Genomic DNA, 20,960 nt, shown 5'->3' with positions numbered 1-20,960 from the left:
GCATGGAGCTACTCAAAGAGCTTAACAAAAGTCCCTTGGTGACCTTGAGCCAAAAGGGATCATAAAATATACTAACAAGCATGTGAACATGGCAAAAACATAATCAGTTCTCAGACTTAGTGAAAAACTGGAGCATGCTGAAAACAGAACTCAAGTAGGCATGTTTACGAGCTCGATGCTCTCACCACAGTGCAATTCATGATAAGCTAAGCATACACCCATCACTAATACACAAAATGAAAGCTAGACATGGCAAGAACAATAACATAGCATGCACGGATAAACTACAACATCATCGGCAAAATTGCAAACAAGTTGACAATCTGCCCAGATTCACAAAGTAGCAAAAGTAGAGCTCGATTGACTCAAGCTAGGGTGCTCCATAATTGAAAACAAATACATGGATGGATAGAGCACTACAATATTAACAAAACTCCCTTACTGACCATCCTCAAAAGAGGCACGGATCACTAGGAAACAACATGAACATATGGCATCATGAGATAAACAGCTCAAGGACTTAGTGGAAATGCTAAGTCCCTGAAATCAGAATTACCAAGTGCACCACTTTGCAAGCTTGCACTAGGCACCACACACATCACAAAAATACATGGGTTGCACCTCTGGAAAGATGACAAAACCCTTAACAAAACATATGTAGAGCATCAGGGCATATCAAGCACACAATAATCATGGCAAAAATGACAAAAACCTAAATGGAGTAGCAGATCTGACAATTAACTCAAGTATCCCTCTTCTAACAGCATTTCGGGCATTAAGATTAACTCAAATGAAAATGATGCAATGGAACAAAATGATGCACTCTCTGAGATGAACATTTTGATATGCTATATGCATGAATCGGAGCTACGGATGCAAAGTTACGAGGCCAAGAATAGGAGCACTTGGATCTGGAATTTCTGGGACTTAAGAGGAAAAATCAACCTCGCGGAAAAAGTCAACTCCGATGGGGGCGGCCGGATCTGTCTTCTCCGGCGACGGCGAGGCCCGGACACAGCGAGGGAGGCCGGGGAGCGGTCGGACTCTGGCGGGGGCGGCCGGATCTGGCTCCGGGAGGCGAGGGCGAGGACGGGGCGACGATGGGCGAAGGCGGCGGCGGCTGGGCGCATCGGGGCGGCGCGGTTGGTGGCCGAGCCGGTGCGGCAGCGCGGCGGCCGGCGAAGTCGGCGATGGCGGCGGAGGCGGCGCGGTGGCGGCGACACGGTGGATCGGGCGGCGGGGCACCCGGACGAGGCGGGCGGCGCGCGCGGGCCTGGGGGGGCCTGCCCTGGGCTCCCGCGGGCCGCGGTGGGAGGCGGCGGCGATGCGGTCCCGCAGGGCGCGGACCAACGGCGGAGTGCCACGTGGCAGCGGGGAGGCGGATAGGACAATGTCCGTCGGTGGCAATATGTCCGGCGGGCGCGGTGAGGGTGGATCTAGGGTTTCGGGGAGGGGGATCCGAGATTTTTGAGGAGGACCTATTTATACGCATAGAGGGAGCTAGGAGATTCCAAATGAGGTGCGGTTTTCGGCCACGCGATCGTGATCGAACGCTCTAGATGATGGAGCAGAGTTAGGTGGGTTTTTGGGCTAAATTGGAGGGGTGTTGGGCTGCAACACACACGAGGCCTTTTCGGTCCCTCGGTTAACCGTTGGAGTATCAAACGAAGTCCAAATGATACGAAACTTGACAGGCGGTCTACCGGTAGTAAACCAAGGCCGCTTGGCAAGTCTCGGTCCAATCCGGAAATGTTTAATCCCCACACACGAAAGAAAGGTAGAAATGACCACCGGAGGAGAACGAAGCGCCGGAATGCAAAACGGACAATGGGGAAAATGCTCGAATGCATGAGACGAACACGTATGCAAATGCAATGCACATGATGACATGATATGAGATGCATGACAACGATAACAACACACGGAGACAAAGACCCGAACCCAAGAAAATAAAATAACTTAACGCCGGAAACGGCAAGAGTTGGAGTACAAATTGGGAAAGTTATATCCGGGGTGTTACAACACTCCACCACTACGAAAGGATCTCGTCCCGAGATCTAGGACTGAAAGAACACTGAGTACTCAGAACGGAGGTGATCCTCGCGTTCCCAGGTAGCTTCACTGTCGGAATGGTGTGACCACTTGACTTTGAGAAATTTGATTGACTTGTTGCGAGTCTTGCGTTCAGTCTCTTCAAGAATAGCAACTGGGTGCTCACGATAAGAGAGATCTTCTTGGAGCTCAATGTCCTCGAAGTTGACGGTACGGTCAGGAGTCTTGAAGCACTTTCGGAGCTGAGAGACATGGAACACATCATGAACATTTGCAAAGTTTGAAGGAAGCTCGAGTTGATAGGCGAGATCGCCTCTCTTGCTGACAATCTTGAAAGGTCCCACGTATCTGGGGGCAAGCTTCCCTTTGATACCGAAGCGACGAGTACCTTTCATAGGAGAGACGCGGAGGTAAACATGATCTCCGATCTTGAAAACCAAATCACGGTGCTTAGTGTCATAGTTGCTCTTCTGGCGGGATTGGGCTGCTTTGAGGTTATCTCGAATGACTTTGCACATTTCTTCTGCCTCTGTGATTAAGTCATTACCCAAAAGCTGACGTTCACCGGTTTCGGACTAGTTGAGAGGGGTACGGCACTTCCTGCCATACAGAATTTCAAATGGGGCCTTGCCCAAACTTGCTTGAAAACTGTTGTTGTAGGAGAATTCAGCATAAGGAAGGCAATCCTCCCACTTCATGCCGAAGGAGATCACACAAGCCCTGAGCATATCTTCAAGAATCTAGTTGACACGCTCGACTTGACCGCTAGTTTGAGGATGGAAAGCTGTGCTGAAGCGGATGTTGGTGCCCATGGCCTTCTGAAAAGAATCCCAAAACTTGGAGGTAAATATGCTGCCACGGTCAGAAGAGATCACTTGAGGAATACCATGCAGGAAAACAATCCGAGAGGTATAGAGTTCCGCCAATTGAGCTGCAGTGATCGACTCTTTGATAGGCACAAAGTGAGCCACTTTAGTGAGTTTTTCGATAACAACGAATATAGCATCATTGCCACGCTTGGACTTTGGAAACCCAGTCACGAAGTCCATTTCAATGTGGTCAAACTTCCATTCTGGAATGGCAAGAGGTTGGAGGAGACCAGATGGCCTTTGGTGTTCTGCCTTCACTCTTCTGCAGACATCACATTCATTCACGAATTGAGCAATCTCGCGCTTCATTCGAGTCCACCAATAAGCTTGCTTAAGGTCCTGATACATCTTCGTGCTCCCAGGGTGGATGGAGAGGAGAGAATTGTGAGCCTCGTTCATGATCACTTTACGGAGGTCACCTTTGGGTACCACAATACGATCCTCGAAGAAGAGAGTATCCTTGTCATCAAGGCGGTAGCACTTGTACTTGGGCTGACTCTTGGCAATCCCAATCTTCACCTTTTTCACCATAGCATCAAGAAGCTGGGCTTGGCGAATCTGGTCTTCCAAGGTAGGAGAGACTTGAAGGTTGGCGAGGAAACCTTGAGGAACAACTTGCAGGTTTAGTTTGCGGAAAGCTTCACAAAGCTCGGGTTGATAAGGCTTGAGAATCAGACTGTTGCAATAGGCCTTTCTGCTCAATGCGTCAGCAATCACATTGGCCTTGCCTGGAGTATACTCAATACTCAGATTATACTCTTGAATCATTTCGACCCATCGAGTTTGCCTAAGGTTGAGATTAGGCTGAGTGAAGATGTACTTGAGACTCTTGTGATCAGTGAAAATGTCCACTTTTCTTCCCAATAGAAGATGTCTCCAAGTCAAAAGAGCATGCACAACTGCCGCCAACTCGAGATCATGAGTGGGGTAGTTCCTCTCATTAGGTTTCAACTGGCGAGAGGTATAAGCAACAACTTTCTTCTCTTGCATCAACATTGCGCCAAGACCTTGGAGAGAGGCATCACAAAAGACCTCGTACGGCTTGGATTCATCAGGCGGAGTCAGAACTGGAGCAGTGATCAATTTCTCTTTCAAAGTGTTGAAAGCAATGTCACACTCCGGAGACCGAACGTACTTGATGTGCTTCTAGAGAAGATTTGAGAGAGGCTTCGCGATCTTAGAAAAGTTTTCAACGAATCTTCGGCAGTAGCTTGCGAGACCGAGGAAGCTACGGAGTTGCTTCACGTTCTGAGGAGGTTCCCAATTCACGATTGCAGACACCTTCTCAGGATTCACGGCAATGCCCTTGGAAGAGATGATATGACCAAGATAAAGAACCTCATCGAGCCAAAATTCACATTTGGAGAGCTTGGCGTAGAACTGATGTTCCCTGAGCTTATCGAGAACCAAATGCAAGTGCTTGGCATGATCTTCCTTGTTCTTCGAGAAAACTAGAATGTCGTCGAGATAGACCAAAACGAAGTCATTGGTGTAGGCGTTGAAGATGAAGTTCATCATGCGAGAGAACGTCGGAGGAGCGTTGACGAGGCCAAAAGACATGACAGTGTATTCATATGACCCATAGCTTGTCCTGAAAGCCGTCTTGGGAATATCTTGCTCACGGATTCGAATCTGATGATAACCCATACGGAGATCAAGCTTGGAGAATACTTGGGCACCTTTGAGTTGTTCGAATAGCTCGTTGATGTTGGGAAGTGGGTATTTGTTCTTGATGGTCTTCTTGTTCAATGGACGGTAATCAACACAAAGTCGGTACGTTCCATCCTTCTTCTTCACAAAAGGAACACCACAAACCCACAGAGAAGAACTAGGCCGTATGAGACCCATTTTCTCTTGAATATCGAGTTGCTTCTTCAGCTCCTTCAACTCTTCAGGTCTGAGCTTGTAACGACGCTTGCACACAGGTTCCGTACCGGGCTCAAGATCAATAACGAATTCAACTGGCCGGTGCGGAGGCATTCTTGGAAGCTCTTCTGGAAAGATGTCTTCTGGTTGAAACACTTGTTGGCATAGTGACCCTTCTGTTGGCACTTGTTGCACGTGACCTCTGAAAGCGGACGGTGATACGGAACACTCGATCTTGGAGCTTGAGACGAAGTCTTGTTCTGAAAGCCAGGGTTGGGTGGGTGGGAAGAACCACTGCCACCTTTGCTCTGATACCAACTTGTCACACCCTCGATGCGACTATAGCTCCCACGTGTCGAGGCACGACTTAGAGGCATAATCGCATTGAAGGCATATGTCGCAAGTCAGGCAATCATCACAAACATCCCATGTAATATAGATAATGAAAAGGGATAACATAGTTGGCTTACACTCGCCACGTCAATCAAGTACATAAATAACATACATCATCCAAACACTCATGGCCGGACTACGGCGCCAAAATAAAAGATAACCCAACATGCGACATGGTCCCGATCACCCCCAACAGGGCACCACTACTGATCATCAGGAAAAGAAACATAGTAACGTTGAGAGTCCTCGTCGCCACTTGAGCTCGAGCGCGTCACCTGGAGCGGAATCATCAGGCCCTGCATCTGGTGCAATAGTAATCTGTGAGCCACAGGGACTCAGCAATCTCGCACCCTCGCAATCAAGACTATTTAAGCTTAAAGGTAAGGTAAGGTAAATATAGGTGGAGCTGCAGCAAGCGACTAGCATATATGGTGGCTAACTTATTCGCAAAAGAGAGCGAGAAGAGAAGGCAAAGCGCGAGCGAGAAACTAGAGGACAACCTGCGCATACATTACTCCAACACCGTGTCCACTTCCCGGACTCCGCCGAGAAGAGGCCATCACGGTAACACACTCAGTTGATTCATTTTAATTAAATTAAGGTTCAAGTTATCTACAACCGGACATTAACAAATTCCCATTTGCCCATAACCGCGGGCACGGCTTTCGAAAGTTCAAATCCCTGCTGGGGAGTCCCAACTTAGCCCATGACAAGCTCTCACGGTCAACGAAGGAATAGACCTCCTCCCAAGACATTCCGATCAGACTCGGTATCTCGGTTCTTCAAGACACTTCGACAGGTTAAAACAAGACCAGCAACACCGCTCGAATGTGCCAACAAATCCCGATAGGAGCTGCACATATCTCGTTCTCAGGGCACACTCAGATAGGTCAAGCTACGAGTAAAACCAACCCTCGAGTTTCCCCGAGGTGGCCCCGCGGGCTGCCCGGTTCGGACCAACACTCAGAGGAGCACTGGCCCGGGGGGGGGGTTTAAATAAGATGACTCTCTGGCTCCGGAAACCCAAGGGAAAAAGAGGCTAGGTGGCAAATGGTAAAACCAAGGTTGGGCATTGCTGGAAAAGCTTTAATCAAGGCGAACTATGAAGGGGTTCCCATTATAACCCAACCGCGTAAGGAACGCAAAATCCGGGAACATAACACCGATATGACGAAAACTAGGGCGGCAAGAGTGGAACAAAACACTAGGCGAGAGGCCGAGCCTTCCACCCTTTACCAAGTATATAGATGCATTAAGATAACATAGCAATATAATGATATCCCAACAAGTAAATAAATGTTCCAACGAGGAACGGCCTTCAATCTTCACCTGCAACTAGCAACGCTATAAGACGGGCTGAGCAAAGCGGTAACATAGCCAATCAACGGTTTGCTAGGACATGGTGGTTTAGGGGTTTGACATGGCAGTTTGGTAGGCTTGAAAGCAAATGGTAGGCATCGTAGCATTGGCATAGCAAAAGAGCGAGCAAACTAGCATAGCAAAGATAGTAGTGATTTCGAGGGTATGATCATCTTGCCTGCAAAGTTGTCAGAGTTGACTGGATCCTCGAGAGCAAACTCAACGGGCTCCTCGTTAGCGAACTCTTCTCCCGGATCTACCCAAATAAGACAACAAGCAACAGGACACAATCAACCACGTGCAAGGATCAAACAATATGATGCAAAGATGATATGCTATGCGGGATGCGATGCGGGATGCATAATGCAAGATATGACAGGAAATGCAAGAACCTGGCCTCAACTTGGAAATCCAAGTGTGCCACTGGAAAGATGAGATGAAATCGCTTGAAAACGATATAAAGAACGCCGGAATCGGAGTTACGGTTTGGAAATGGCATGCGATTCAAATATGACATCGGTCTGTGATTTACAGCAAGTAGCCATCTAAATGCAAAGAGATGAACAAGCTACAGCACCCAAACATGACAAAAAAATACATGGCAGGGATGAACTCAAGATGCTTAACAAAATTCTAGCACTGAGATACAGCCAATTCATCCATTAACAGGTTCAAACAAGCATGGCACAAATGCATATGGGAAACAGATTTCAGACTTAGTGAAATTAACACTTGTCTGGAATTTCAGATCAGGTAGCCCTCTTCGGAGCAACAAAACTACATGCTACAGGACCTGAACATGGAAAATTAAAGAATCGCATGGAGATACTCAAAGAGCTTAACAAAAGTCCCTTGGTGACCTTGAGCCAAAAGGGATCAGAAAATATGCTAACAAGCATGTGAACATGGCAAAAACATAATCAGTTCTCAGACTTAGTGAAAAACTGAAGCATGCTGAAAACAAAACTCAAGTAGGCACGTTTACGAGCTCGATGCTCTCACCACAGTGCAATTCATGATAAGCTAAGCATACACCCATCAATAATACACAAAATGAAAGCTAGACATGGCAAGAACAATAACATAGCATGCACGGATAAACTACAACATCATCGGCAAAATTGCAAACAAGTTGACAATCTGCCCAGATTCACAAAGTAGCAAAAGTAGAGCTCGATTGACTCAAGCTAGGGTGCTCCATAATTGAAAACAAAGACATGGATGGATATAGCACTACAATATTAACAAAACTCCCTTACTGACCATCCTCAAAAGAGGCACGGATCACTAGGAAACAACATGAACATATGGCATCATGAGATAAACAGCTCAAGGACTTAGTGGAAATGCTAAGTCCCTGAAATCAGAATTACCAAGTGCACCACTTTGCAAGCTTGCACTAGGCACCACACACATCACAAAAATACATGGGTTTCACCTCTGGAAAGATGACAAAACCCTTAACAAAACATATGTAGAGCATCAGGGCATATCAAGCACACAATAATCATGGCAAAAATGACAAAAACCTAAATGGAGTAGCAGATCTGACAATTAACTCAAGTAGCCCTCTTCTAACAGCATTTCGGGCATCAAGATGAACTGAAATGAAAATGATGCAATGGAATGAAATGATGTATTCTCTGAGATGAACATTTTGATATGCTATATGCACGAATCGGAGCTACGGATGCACAGTTAAGAGGCCAAGAACAGGAGCACTTGGATCTGGAATTTCTGGGACTTAGAGGAAAAATCAACCTCGTGGAAAAAGTCAACTCCGACGGGGGCGGCCGGATCTATCTTCTCCGGCGACGGCGAGGGAGGCCGGGGAGCGGTCGGACTCCGGCGGGGGCGGCCAGATCTGGTTCCGGGAGGCGAGGGCGAGGACGGGGCGGCGATGGGCGAAGGCGGCGGCGGCCGGGCGCGTCGAGGCGGCGCGGTTGGTGGCCGGGCCGGTGCGGCAGCGCGGCGGCCGGCGAAGTCAGCGACGGCGGCGGAGGTGGCGCGGTGGTGGCGACGTGGTGGATCGGGCGGCGGGGCACCCAGACGAGGCGGGCGGCGCGCGCGGGCCTGGGGGCCCCTGCCCTGGGCTCCCGCGGGCCGCGGTGGGAGGCGGCGGCGATGCGGTCCCGCGGGGCGTGGACCAATGGCGGAGTGCCACGTGGCAGCGGGGAGGCGGACTGGACAATGTCCGTCGGTGGCAATATGTCCGGCGGGCGCGGTGAGGGCGGATCTAGGGTTTCGGGGAGGGGATCCGAGATTTTTGAGGAGGACCTATTTATAGGCATAGAGGGAGCTAGGAGAGTGCAAATGAGGTGCGGTTTTCGGCCACGCGATCGTGATCGAACGCTCTAGATAATGGAGAAGAGTTAGGTGGGTTTTTGGGCCAAATTGGAGGGGTATTTGGCTGCAACACACACGAGGCCTTTTCGGTCCCTCGGTTAACCGTTGGAGTATCAAATGAAGTCCAAATGATACGAAACTTGACAGGCGGTCTACCGGTAGTAAACCAAGGCCGCTTGGCAAGTCTCGGTCCAATCCGGAAATGTTTAATCCCCACACACGAAAGAAAGGTAGAAATGACCACCGGAGGAGAACGAAGAGCCGGAATGCAAAACAGACAACGGGGAAAATGCTCGAATGCATGAGACAAACACGTATGTAAATGCAATGCACATGATGACATGATATGAGATGCATGACAACGATAACAACACACGGAGACAAAGACCCGAACCCGAGAAAATAAAATAACTTAACGCTGGAAACGGCAAGAGTTGGAGTATAAATTGGGAAAGTTATATCCGGGGTGTTACACTCTTATACCCCGAAAATATCCAGGGGAGCCACGAAACCACTTTTCCAACGCCGCAACCTTCTGTACCCGTGAGATCCCATCTTGGGGCCTTTTCCGGTGATCTACCGGAGGGGGAATCAATCACGGAGGGCTTCTACATCAACACCATAGCCTCTCCGGTGATGTGTGAGTAGTTTACCGCAGACCTTCGGGTCCAGAGTTATTAGCTAGATGGCTTCTTCTCTCTCTTTGGTTCTCAATACAAAGTTCTCCTCGATGTTCTTGCAGATCTATTCGATGTAATACTTTTTGCGGTGTGTATGACGAGATCCGATGAATTGTGGGTTTATGATCAAGATTATCTATGAACAATATTTGGTTCTTCTCTGAATTCTTATATGCATGATTTGATATCTTTTCAAGTCTCTTCGAATTATCGGTTTAGTTTGGCCTACTAGATTGATCTTTCTTGCAATGGGAGAAGTGCTTAGCTTTGGGTTCAATCTTGCGGTGCTCGATCCCAGTGACAGAAAGTGAACCGACACGTATTGTATTGTTGCCATCGAGGATAAAAAGATGGGGTTTATATCACATTGCTTGAGTTTATCCCTCTACATCATGTCATCTTACCTAATGTGTTACTCTATTCTTATGAACTTAATACTCTAGATGCATGCTGGATAGTGTTCGATGTGTGGAGTAATAGTAGTAGATGCAGAATCGTTTCGGTCTATTTGACACGGACATGATGCCTATGTTCATGATCATGCCTAGATATTCTCATAACTATGCACTTTTCTATCAATTGCTCGGCAGTAATTTGTTCACCCACCGTAATATATGCTATCATGAGAGAAGCCACTAGTGAAACCTATGGCCCCTGGATCTACTTTACATCATATAAGTTTACAATATATAATTCTAGTTTACTATTTATTTATTTTTCAATCTTAACTTTTAAATCTATACAACAAAAATACCAAAAATATTTATCTTATTATCTTTATCAGATCTCACTTTTGCAAGTGGCCGTGAAGGGATTGAAAACCCCTTTATCGCGTTGGTTGCAAGGTTCTTGATTGTTTGTGCAGGTACTAGGCGATTTGCGTGTAGTCTCCTACTGGATTGATACCTTGGTTCTCAAAAACTGAGGGAAATACTTATGCTACTTTTGGTGCATCACCCTTTCCTCTTCAAGGGAAAACCAACACATGCTCAAGAGGTAGCAGAGCTTCATCATCAACTACTCCAATGGTTGAGATTGTCAAGACAAGTTCCATCAAATGATTCACATTTCAAGGCCGAGGCCACAAAACATTTGAGTGCCCCACTCGGCACACCATGATCGCCAACGACAACGGCACCTATGACTCGATGAGTGAGGAAGAAATGGAAGCACTTGAGCACGTGGCTATGCACCGACGCATGAATGAAGGTTAATATGACCAAGTCTTTTATGGAAATGATTTGAGCCCCGCTCTCGTTGTCTCCAAGGTCTTGACACTTCAACATGAACAAGACGAAGACCAATGTTGCCACATCTTCCACACCTAAGCGGGCATCAATGGACGTTCCGCGAAGGTCATCATCGATGGAGGAAGTGGCCACAATTTGGCAAGTGAAGAACTATGCTCCAAGCTACAATTGGTCAGGATGAAGCATCCTTGTCCCTACAAGCTCCAATGGCTTAGCGACTCTGGCACCATTCATGTGGAACACACCATTCAAGTATCCTTCAAGATTGGAGCATACAAAGACACATTGGAGTGTGATGTGGTTCACATGTCTATTTGCCACCTCCTGCTTGGACTACATTGGCAATTTGACCGCGACGTCATCCACAATGGGTGAACCAATCACTATAGCTTCAAGATGAAGGGAAAGGAGTATGTTCTATGACCCATGTCGCCAAGTCAAGTGATCGCCGACAAGCAAGCATGTACCCATCACGGAGAGAAGAGTGAGAGAGTGAGCCACCACAAAGAGAGTGAGAGCCACAAGCCAAAAATGAGTGCCTCGACGATGTGTGACAAGAAAAAACTTAGTGCTTTTAGCTACCAAAAGAGAGATGAGAGAAGTATGTGAGAATCCCTCGAGTGTTATGCACTATGCCCTAGTGTGTGAAGACGAGGCGACAAGAACTAACACCTCTCACCATCTACCTTTAGTGTTGTCTAATCTACTGTAGGAGTTCGCAGACATCTTCCCCGATGAGCTACCTCCAAGACTACCTCCACTACGAGGCATCGAACACCGCATCGACCTCATCCCCGACACAACTTTACTAAACAAGGCACCCTACAACGTCAACCCCGAGGAAACCAAGGAAATTCTAAGTCAAGTACAACACCTCATTGACAATGGGCATATACGTGAAATCTTAAGTCCTTGTCTTGTTCCGGTTATTCCTGTGCCTAAGAGGGATGGTAGTTTTCGCATGTGTTCCGATTGCCATCCCATAAATGCTATCACTGTTCGCTATAGGCATCCCATTCCACGCCTTGACGATATGCTAGATGAGCTTAGCGGAGCCACCATTTTCTCAAAAATTGATCTTAAAAGTGGCTATTACCAAATTCGCATTCAAGAAGGTGATGAATGGAAAACCACTTTCAAAACCAAGTTTGGCTTGTATGAGTGGTTAGTTATGCCTATGGGCTTATCCGAAGCACCCGACACTTTCATGCGTGTGATGCATTATGTTCTTCGCAAATACATTGGCATATTTCTCGTGGTATACTTTGACAATATACTTGTGTTTAGCGAATCTCTAGAAGATCATGTAACCCATCTTAGGGCCATTTTGCAAACTCTTCAAAACGAGCGCCTTTATGCTAATATGGAGAAATGCACATTTGGTGTTGACAAGCTTGTTTTCTTGGGTTTTGTTGTTTCTTCTAAGGATGTTCATGTAGATGAAGCTAAAATCGATGCTATTAAAACTTGGCCACAACCAACTAACTTGCAACAAGTGCGTAGCTTCCTTGGCTTAGCCATATTTTATCGCCGCTTTGTGAAGGATTTTAGCACCATTGCATCACCTTTGCACGCATTGAGTAAGAAGAATACACCATTTGTTTGGGGACCATCCCAAGATACTGCATTTCACGAGCTTAAGAATTTTCTTACACATGCTTCATTGCATGCATTGCCCAATTTTGATAAAATTTTGAAGTGCATTGCGACGCTAGTCGTAATGTCATAGGAGGTGTGTTGATGCAAGAGAAGCACCGAATAGCATACTTTAGCGAGAAACTTTCTGGAGCGCAACTTAACTACCCCATCCATGACAAAGAATTATATGGTTTAGTGATAGTCTTGCATGTGTGGGAACATTATCTTCGCCCTCGTGAATTTGTCATCCATACAGATCATGAGACGCTTAAATACCTTAAAGTTCAAATGAAATTGAATACGCGACATGCCAAATTGAATGAGTTCATTGAGTCATTTCCTTATGTCATCAAGTACATCAAAGGTAAGGAAAATGTTGTGGCAGACACTCTTTCCCGCAAGTGCATGCTTGTAACTCAACTTGAATTGAATGTCATTGGATTTGAGCAAAACAAAGACTTGTATGCGCATGATACTACTTTTGCTATTCCTTATACCAAATGCTTCATGCATACATCTTGGGAGAGATATTATATCAAGGATGATTATCTAATGAGAGCTAACAAGCTTTGTATACCTGAGTCTTCTCTTCATTTGTTACTTTTGCAAGAGGCTCATGGAGGAGGACTTATGGGACACTTTGGACGCGACAAGACATTCGCAATGCTCTCCAAGAACTAATCTTGGCCCAACATGTTTCGTGACGTCTCCCACTACACCAACCGATGCTCTACATGTCGCAAAGCTAAGTCTAAAGCTCAATCCAGTGATCTCTATATGCCACTTCCTATTCCGCATCACCCATGGGAAGATATTAGTATAGACTTTGTGCTTGGTTTGCCTAGGACTAGAAATGGAAAAGATTCAGCATTTGTTGTTGTGGGCCATTTCTCTAAGATGGCACACTTTATTCCATGTAACAAGATAGACGATGCTTCACATGTTGCAAATCTCTTTTGTAGGGAAATCTTGCGTCTACATGGAGTGCCCAAGACTATTGTGTCGGACCGCGATGTCAAGTTCCTTAGCTACTTTTGGAAGACCCTATGTGCCAAGATCGGAATCAAGCCACTCTTCTCATCTGCATACCATCCACAAACCGACGGCCAAACGGAGGTCACGAACCGGAGGCTATCGACTCTCCTCCGTGTGTTGATCAAGAAGAACATCAAGGAGTGGGAGGAATGCTTACCTATTGCCGAGTACGCCTACAATCGATCAAGACATTCGACTACCGGTAAGTGTCCCTTCGAGGCCGTCTAAGGTTTCAATCCGTCGTCCCCATTTGACATTCTACCGCTACCTCTACAAGAGCGCATCAACATGGACGCGAGCGCATGAGCGAGCTATCTCAAGAAGGTGCATGACGATACAAGACAAGCACTCAAGCGCCAAGTACACCACCTCACGACCAAGCTCAACATCAACAAGCAACCCATGATATTCAACACTGGAGATCTTGTGTAGCTACACCTCGAGCCGATGGACCCTTCAATGTGATCACATGCTACAACAACAATGCATACAAGATCAACATACCTCACGACAAGTACAACATGAGCGATATCTTCAACGTCAAGGATCTCTCTCCCTACTATGGTGATGAGGTTTTCGATCCGAGGTCAGATCTTTACCAAGGTAAGGGGAGATGATGCGGAGCATCCTTCAGTCATCCCCATGGACCAACCTTCGCCCACTCAAGTGCCAAGTGGACCGATGACACGAGCACGTGCTAGAGCTATCGAGACCAAGGTGACATCTCTCCTTTGTGATATTCTATAGGACCCATGTGAGACATGGCTACTACCTAAAGCCGGAATGCTATGTGTGATTAGGTATGAAGACCACCCTCTAGGAGATGCTCTTGATGATGGACAAGTCCCCAAGTACATGGACAAAGGATCACGATGAGAGGAACCGGAGAAGGGCTATAGGCCCCGGACATCTGACCCCTAGAGATGTCAACCCCAACAGCAAGCTAGAAGCCAAGCTCCTAAAAGCCTAGGACATCCGATCCGACCTCGGAAATCTGGCTACAACCTATCTAGAGAGCAACTGGAACCGGTCAAAACCGGACCGGACATTGATACGTCTCCAACGTATCTATAATTTTTGATTGTTCCATGTTGTTATATTATCAATCTTGGATGTTTTATAATCATTTTATAGTCATTTTATATCATTTTTGGTACTAACCTATTGACATAGTGCCAAGTGCCAGTTGCTGTTTTTTCCATGTTTTTACGTCACAGAAAATCAATACCAAACGGAGTCCAAATGCCACGAAACTTTACAGAGATTTTTTATGGACCAGAAGGAACATAATGGGCCCTGGCTGCACCTGGGGGTGCTCCGACGAGAGCACAACCCACCAGGGCATGCCAAGAGGCCTAGGCGCGCCCTGGTGGGTTGTGCCCACCTCGGGTGCCCCCCGGACCGCCTCTTTGCTATATAAATACCCCAATATTCCCAAAACCCTAGGGGAGTCGACGAAATATTGATCCAGCCGCCGAAGAGTCCACAGCCACCAGATCTGTCAGGGATATACCCCGTGGTATGACCCGACTGGAGATATGACCCGGCTGGGACTTGGTATTTCATTGGTAAACCGCCCGAGGACTGATGACTCACTAATGACTCGGTCGAGCCTGGTGACCCATTGGTGAGCCGACAGATTGTAAGCCGGCGGACAGTTATAAGCCGACAGACAGTTATAACCCGATAGACGGTTATAACCTGGCAGACAGTTACAACCCGGCAGACAAAGTCGCCTGGGGTTAATAAGCCCGAGACGCTAAGAAGCCCAAGACGTTGAGAAGCCCATGGAGAGAAGCCCGTGATGAGAAGTCAGAATAGTTTAAGTCTTAATCCGACTAGGACTCTACATGTAACCTGCCCCTTCAACTTATATAAGGAGGGGCAGGGCGCCCCAAGAGGGTAAGGTTTTTCCTAGACATATCAATAGACAGGTCTCAATAGACAAGTCTTAGACAACATCAAAGTAGATGCTCTCAAGATAGAGGTAATGAAACCTCGCCCTTATAACCGAGATCGTCATCATCATCAATATGAATCAAGCATGATGTACGCTTTTACCTCCACCGCGAGGGGCCGAACCTGGGTAAAAACCTCGCGTCTCCTCTCCCGCTCAACCCCTCTCAAGCTACCACATAGATGCGTTGGCCTCGCAACTAAGTCCTCATACTAAGGACATCCGCCGTGACAAATCCACGACAGTTGGCGCCCATCGTGGGGCCTGTGCATGGTGGTGTTGAGTTCTTGGAGGGATCATTCACAGGGATCGAGAAGATGGTAAATTCCAGATGAAGAAAAACCGATTGGAAAGGATCTGCGTCAGCTTCGAGTTCATCGGTCCAGATTTTACAACCCGTGAGATTTAAGTCGGAGAAGTGTTAGGGTTACTGTCGATCTGTTGTCGCCATCATGCGATTTGTTCGGCCGTTTTCTATAACTACTGATTACAAAGAAAAAAAAGAGTGGAGGTCAACCCAAACACGACCCAGAAAGGATGGGGTCATGGGCGTGGACTCGGAGTCAACCGCCCCGGTTCATCTCCACCATGAGCCGCCCGTGCCTCACCGATTTTGCTCTTGCGTCGAGTCACCTCTGAGCGGCCGCCCTCGGGTACCTCCCCACGCTGGCGCCCCGTCTCTGCGGCCGGCCTCAGCTGCCGCTGTCGAGCCACCCCGGACTCCTCCGCCACCACGACCATCCTGCCGTCGCTCCTACGTGGCTGCCTTGCTCGGCCTCATGTTGTCACTCTGCCGAGAGCCACCGCACCAGGCTCCCGCATGCCATCGCGTTGTGCATCCGCCTGAGCCGCCTAATCCTTCCAAGGCACCTGCCTCAACTTGACGCCTTGCCGACGTATCTTCATTGTACAGCCACAATTCGCCGTTACCAAGTACATCGCATTGACATCACCGTGAGCCACCTTCGCTGTACGCCGCCTCCGAGTTGCTGCTTTGAGCCACTGCCCTCAACCACGCAGCTGATGAGCCGCCTCCAATGTTTTGGCTCCACCACTGTTAAACCGGCCGCTCTGCTGCAGCCTTGTCTCAACCACGTGTCTGCCCTGCATCTGAGTCGCCTGCCTACTGAGAGCCGCCATTGCCTCAGTCAGCCGCTGGCCTCCTTCGCCGACGTGGTTCTGTCGGCCACCCTCGCCCACCTTCGAGTGTTGTCTCGCTCCACGACGAGCCAGCCTCTGAGCCGCCCGGTCGCATCCGCCCTCGCTGCTAAACCACCGTCGTTTCAGGACCAAGGGCCGCTCTGGTGCATCCATGCCTTCTACTGCCACCTGTGCATGCTGGATCAGCCGCCTCTCGTGCCACATCACCTGTTTCAAGCCACCGCAGTCCTTCGTCAAGTCGCCAGCGTGCCTCTTCGTCAATTCCGGGTTGCTTTACTCATCCGCTGCGGTCCTCCGTTGAGTCGCCGGCACTGACCATCCGAGCCGCCGCGCCTCCACTACAAATCGCCACGACCACTGCCGTAGTTCATCTCGTCAGCATCACTTCCGATCTTCATTGACCTGCCACTGCATCAAGCCGCCACTGTCGGCTACTGCCGTCACCCCCGCGCGGCTGCCGTTGAGCCATCGCGGGCCCATCTCAACCGCTGTCACATAACTGGCCCTGAGCCGCCGAGTTCACCTTGAGTCACCGAGGCTGAATCGGCACAAACCGCCGAGGTCCACCATGGCATCCCCTCACCAGACTCCGCTGCCGCCACGGCCTTTATGAGCCGCCACTCACCTCTGCGTCACCGAGACTGCTCTCCTTGCTGGGGGCCTCAGCCGCCGCTGCATCAAGCCGCCACCGATGGCCCACTCGCCTCTGCTCTTTCGGCCGCGTCTGCTCCAAGTCGCTACTTCAACCTACGAGCTGCTCTGCCTACGAGTCGGCCTCACCCCTCCGCTGCTGCAATTCATCCATGGCCGGTGCGCTGTTTCTGCAGCAGCCCCGCTGGGTCACACTTCTGCCTCCGTGTGGTCCCTCTTCCAAGCTGCCTTGCTCCACCTCCGTCGGCCGCCTCATCACTGAGCCGACAACCGCTCGAGTCGCCTCGGTCTCCAGTTGAGCCATCTCTGATGTAGCTGCGCTTGCATCGCTGAGCCACCATAGTTGCGACCCACCTCCTTGCAAGTCGTCTTTGCCACTGGCCACGGTCGCGCCTCCACCGTCCGCCTCCGTCTTCATAGCCACATGCCCTGTCTCGTTTGACTTCCCGTTAAACTGCCTTTGTCGCGGCCTTACTGGTGAGTTGCCTAGATCGCCCCGCGAGCCCGCGGCCGGCTCAGCCCAGCCCCTCTCTAGTTGCTCCCGTGCACTCACCTGCCGGCTGTAAGAAATCAAGTGGCCAGGCACTGGACATACTACAAGAAGCATTAGTGCGAGATTTCCAGTATGGGTAAGCTGAAACATAACCCAGAGGATCCCTTCTGAGCCGCCCGATGTTGCGTTTTAAGCCGCCACCTCTGTCATCGTTGCCGCAACCCCACGGCTGATAATTCTTGATAAAACATATCAGGTGAAATCCATCCTGTCAAGTTTCTATTGATACATTTTTTTCTTCGAGAACAATTACTCTCGTTTGTGCAAATTCTTATGCAGAATTCATAATTGCAAAGGAGACCATCAAACTATGGCCCTTGCCTACATCAGATGGATCAATGGACAGGGTCATTTATAACCCGTCAAGATTCAACATATTTCTGCAATCCGCTGTTCAACTATATGCCGGTTCATATCACAGTCAAGTATGGAGAGTCTCAAGCCAACTCCTTGAGTAGTCTTAAGACTCAGGGGCTATGATGACATTACTCAGTAAATGTTGCCAGTTTGAGCAAATTCAACAAGCCCTGGTCATTGGAGGGAAGATAACCCGGTCCCGGAGGCTACTGCCATATTGATGAAAATTTAAAGGCCGTCAGAAAATTTCCGGCTTAAAATGAAGGGTTCCGGTTTAAAATCTGGCTCAAGAGAAATCTGTCTCTCACAAAGCTTTGAAGCTCTCAATATCTGGTTTAAAATTCCGGTTCAAAAAGAATCCATTTACCATAAGTTCGAGTTCTCAGGAAAAATTAAAGGTTGCCAAAGAGAACTTGCTGGCATGATGCGCGGTTCAAACACGGGTATCCTGCCTTATTGGCTTATCATATCATTGGTCACTTGGGGGCTTCCTACTCATTGAGCATAGCTATGACTACTCTCTTGATCCGGCTTGTACGCCATGATTACAAAATACTTGGGGGCTTCCTGCTCATTGAGCATAGCTGTGACTACCCTGTTGATCCGGCTTGAACACCGTTGTTATAACCTACTTGGAGGCTTGACGCCCGGATTAAAGGGACCAAAGAGAGTCTGCTGCACAACACAGCTCAAACATAGGTACCCGGCGAGCACATCTCAATATATATCCCTTGAAGGGCTCCCTGTTCACAAAACATAGCTTTAACAAACCCCTCTTGGTTTGAAACCCAAGGTGCATAGCACCAAACAATTTCAGTTGATCCTTCCTTATACGTCTGCCACTCCGCCCAGATAATCCTGGAATAACCTGCCGAACTCTTGACAATCAATCTTATTAAGACCTTGAACTTATCAAGGTTAAAATGGTGGTTGGTTATGTGAGGTCCGCTTACAAGGTTTGAAGATTCAGCTAGTGGCTGTGCAAGCCCATGAAAAGCACTTGGGTTTTAGGCCTGGCCGCCTATGAAAGCCTCATTTTCTGATTTTTATTTGATTTGAAGATTCTTTTTTGAGGTTTTCCTCTTGTGACATGAGGATACATGATTGGAAATTGATGACAGCTATCATGCCTTATGGTTCATATTGTGAACCTCTCTGGGGTATTATTTCACCCAACCTGGTTTTGGACATTAAGTCACCAGTGTATTTTGGATTGCACCATTGGAATCATGCGCTTATAAATCATTGGGTTGTTACCTTCACTGGGTATGGCAATGTAAGCCAACAATATAAATCAATCCTACAGGTATGTTTTCCTGGTTATATGAATATGCGAGGTTTGATAACCCGCCCTGGCTTTTAACTTTAAGTTGCCAGTATGTTTAGACTTAAATGGCCTTAATTCTAGTCTTTTCCATAATTTCATAAGACTATATTATGTTTGGCTTGTTACCAACCTTGGCTTTTGACGTTAAGTCGCCAAGGCATATGTTGTTTGAACTCTGTACAGGATTTGCAGAGCTATGTCTTACATAAATGATTAAGTTCAAACCCATCATCAAAGATTGAAGTTGGTGTTTCAAAAGGGTTATCAATTATTGATTTTCACAAAGGCTATAAGCCGTTGGGTTACAAAAATCCCGGATTACAAGGATGTGCATTAAGTCACCATCGGCCAAGAGCCATCGAGTATTTAAACTCCGGATTTACTTATCAGCCGATAAGGTATTCAAATCTTTAAATAGCTAAAATTGGCTGGATTTTTATGATGATATTGAATGATTGAGGTTTTCATACCAGATTATATTATTCAAATCTTCAATAGCCAACATGGTTGGATTTTTGTTATGGTTATCAATAACCAGTATTATGATTGAGGTTTTCAAAGTTGCTTCAGTGCAATGGCTATTATTTCTTTATCAATGGATATGGTTTATTCTGCAATGGAAGGAATAGTCCCGAGTCGTCGCAGGCTTACGACCCGACACTTGGGGGCTACATTATTTAGATTGATATTACATCAAATACGCAAGTCCCATGTCACTGCCATCATGCACCATGGCACTTGGGGGCTAATGCAAAGTCATTTTTAACTTGCTTTATTGAAGACTCGACCCATCAAATAAGTGATGAGCCGGCCCTTGGGGGCCACTAATTGCTCCTACCAAAAATTCAAAGTACACAAGCCTTAATCCATTATATTGAAGGGTCCATTGCTCAGTTGGTAGAGCACAAGGCTCTTAACCTTGTGGTCGTGGGTTCAAGTCCCATGATGGATGCTTCATCATAATGTTATTTTTAATATATATATATAAAGTCCCTGCTCATTATTGCATAATGACCCGGCCCTTGGGGGCTCAACTGGTTGAAGTTTTTATAAGCATAAGGCAATTAAAAGTCCCAGGTTGCTGCAAACATGACAACCCGACACTTGGGGGCTACATATGTGGAATATTCAGTTTTGACTAGTGATTGAGATGAACAACCTAGATTTCTTCAAGGTTGCGACATTTATATTGAAGCAAGTCTTAAGTTGTTACTACGCTCCCTTGTTAAGACTTGGGGGCTACAAGTGATATGCATATAAGGGAGGTACATTTTCAAGCTTGATGTTAGCAACAATTATGACCCAGTGCCATCAATACTTACAAACCGGCTCTTTTGGTAATCATAAATGGGCAAGATTTACATATTCAAGCCGGCTAAAAATCAGATGAGTATTTCAAAGGCCAGTATTTTTGTTAAGCATTGGGAGCTGAATCAAATGAATTATTCTTCACAATATTTTTCTGT

At 47.5% G+C, this 20,960-nt stretch overlaps 1 non-coding gene across 1 annotated transcript; it reads left to right on the top strand.

The window, feature by feature from the left end:
- Positions 1–20,373: 20,373 nt before the first annotated feature.
- TRNAK-CUU lies at positions 20,374–20,448 on the top strand. Its single transcript has one exon. It is a non-coding gene; the product is annotated as a tRNA-Lys (tRNA).
- Positions 20,449–20,960: the final 512 nt, after the last annotated feature.

Source organism: Triticum urartu, chromosome 5 (genome assembly GCF_003073215.2).
Source record: "Triticum urartu cultivar G1812 chromosome 5, Tu2.1, whole genome shotgun sequence".
In the NCBI taxonomy this organism is placed as follows: domain Eukaryota; kingdom Viridiplantae; phylum Streptophyta; class Magnoliopsida; order Poales; family Poaceae; genus Triticum; species Triticum urartu.
Note: the sequence above shows the minus strand (reverse complement) of the source record. Positions and strands in the feature narration are given on the sequence as shown.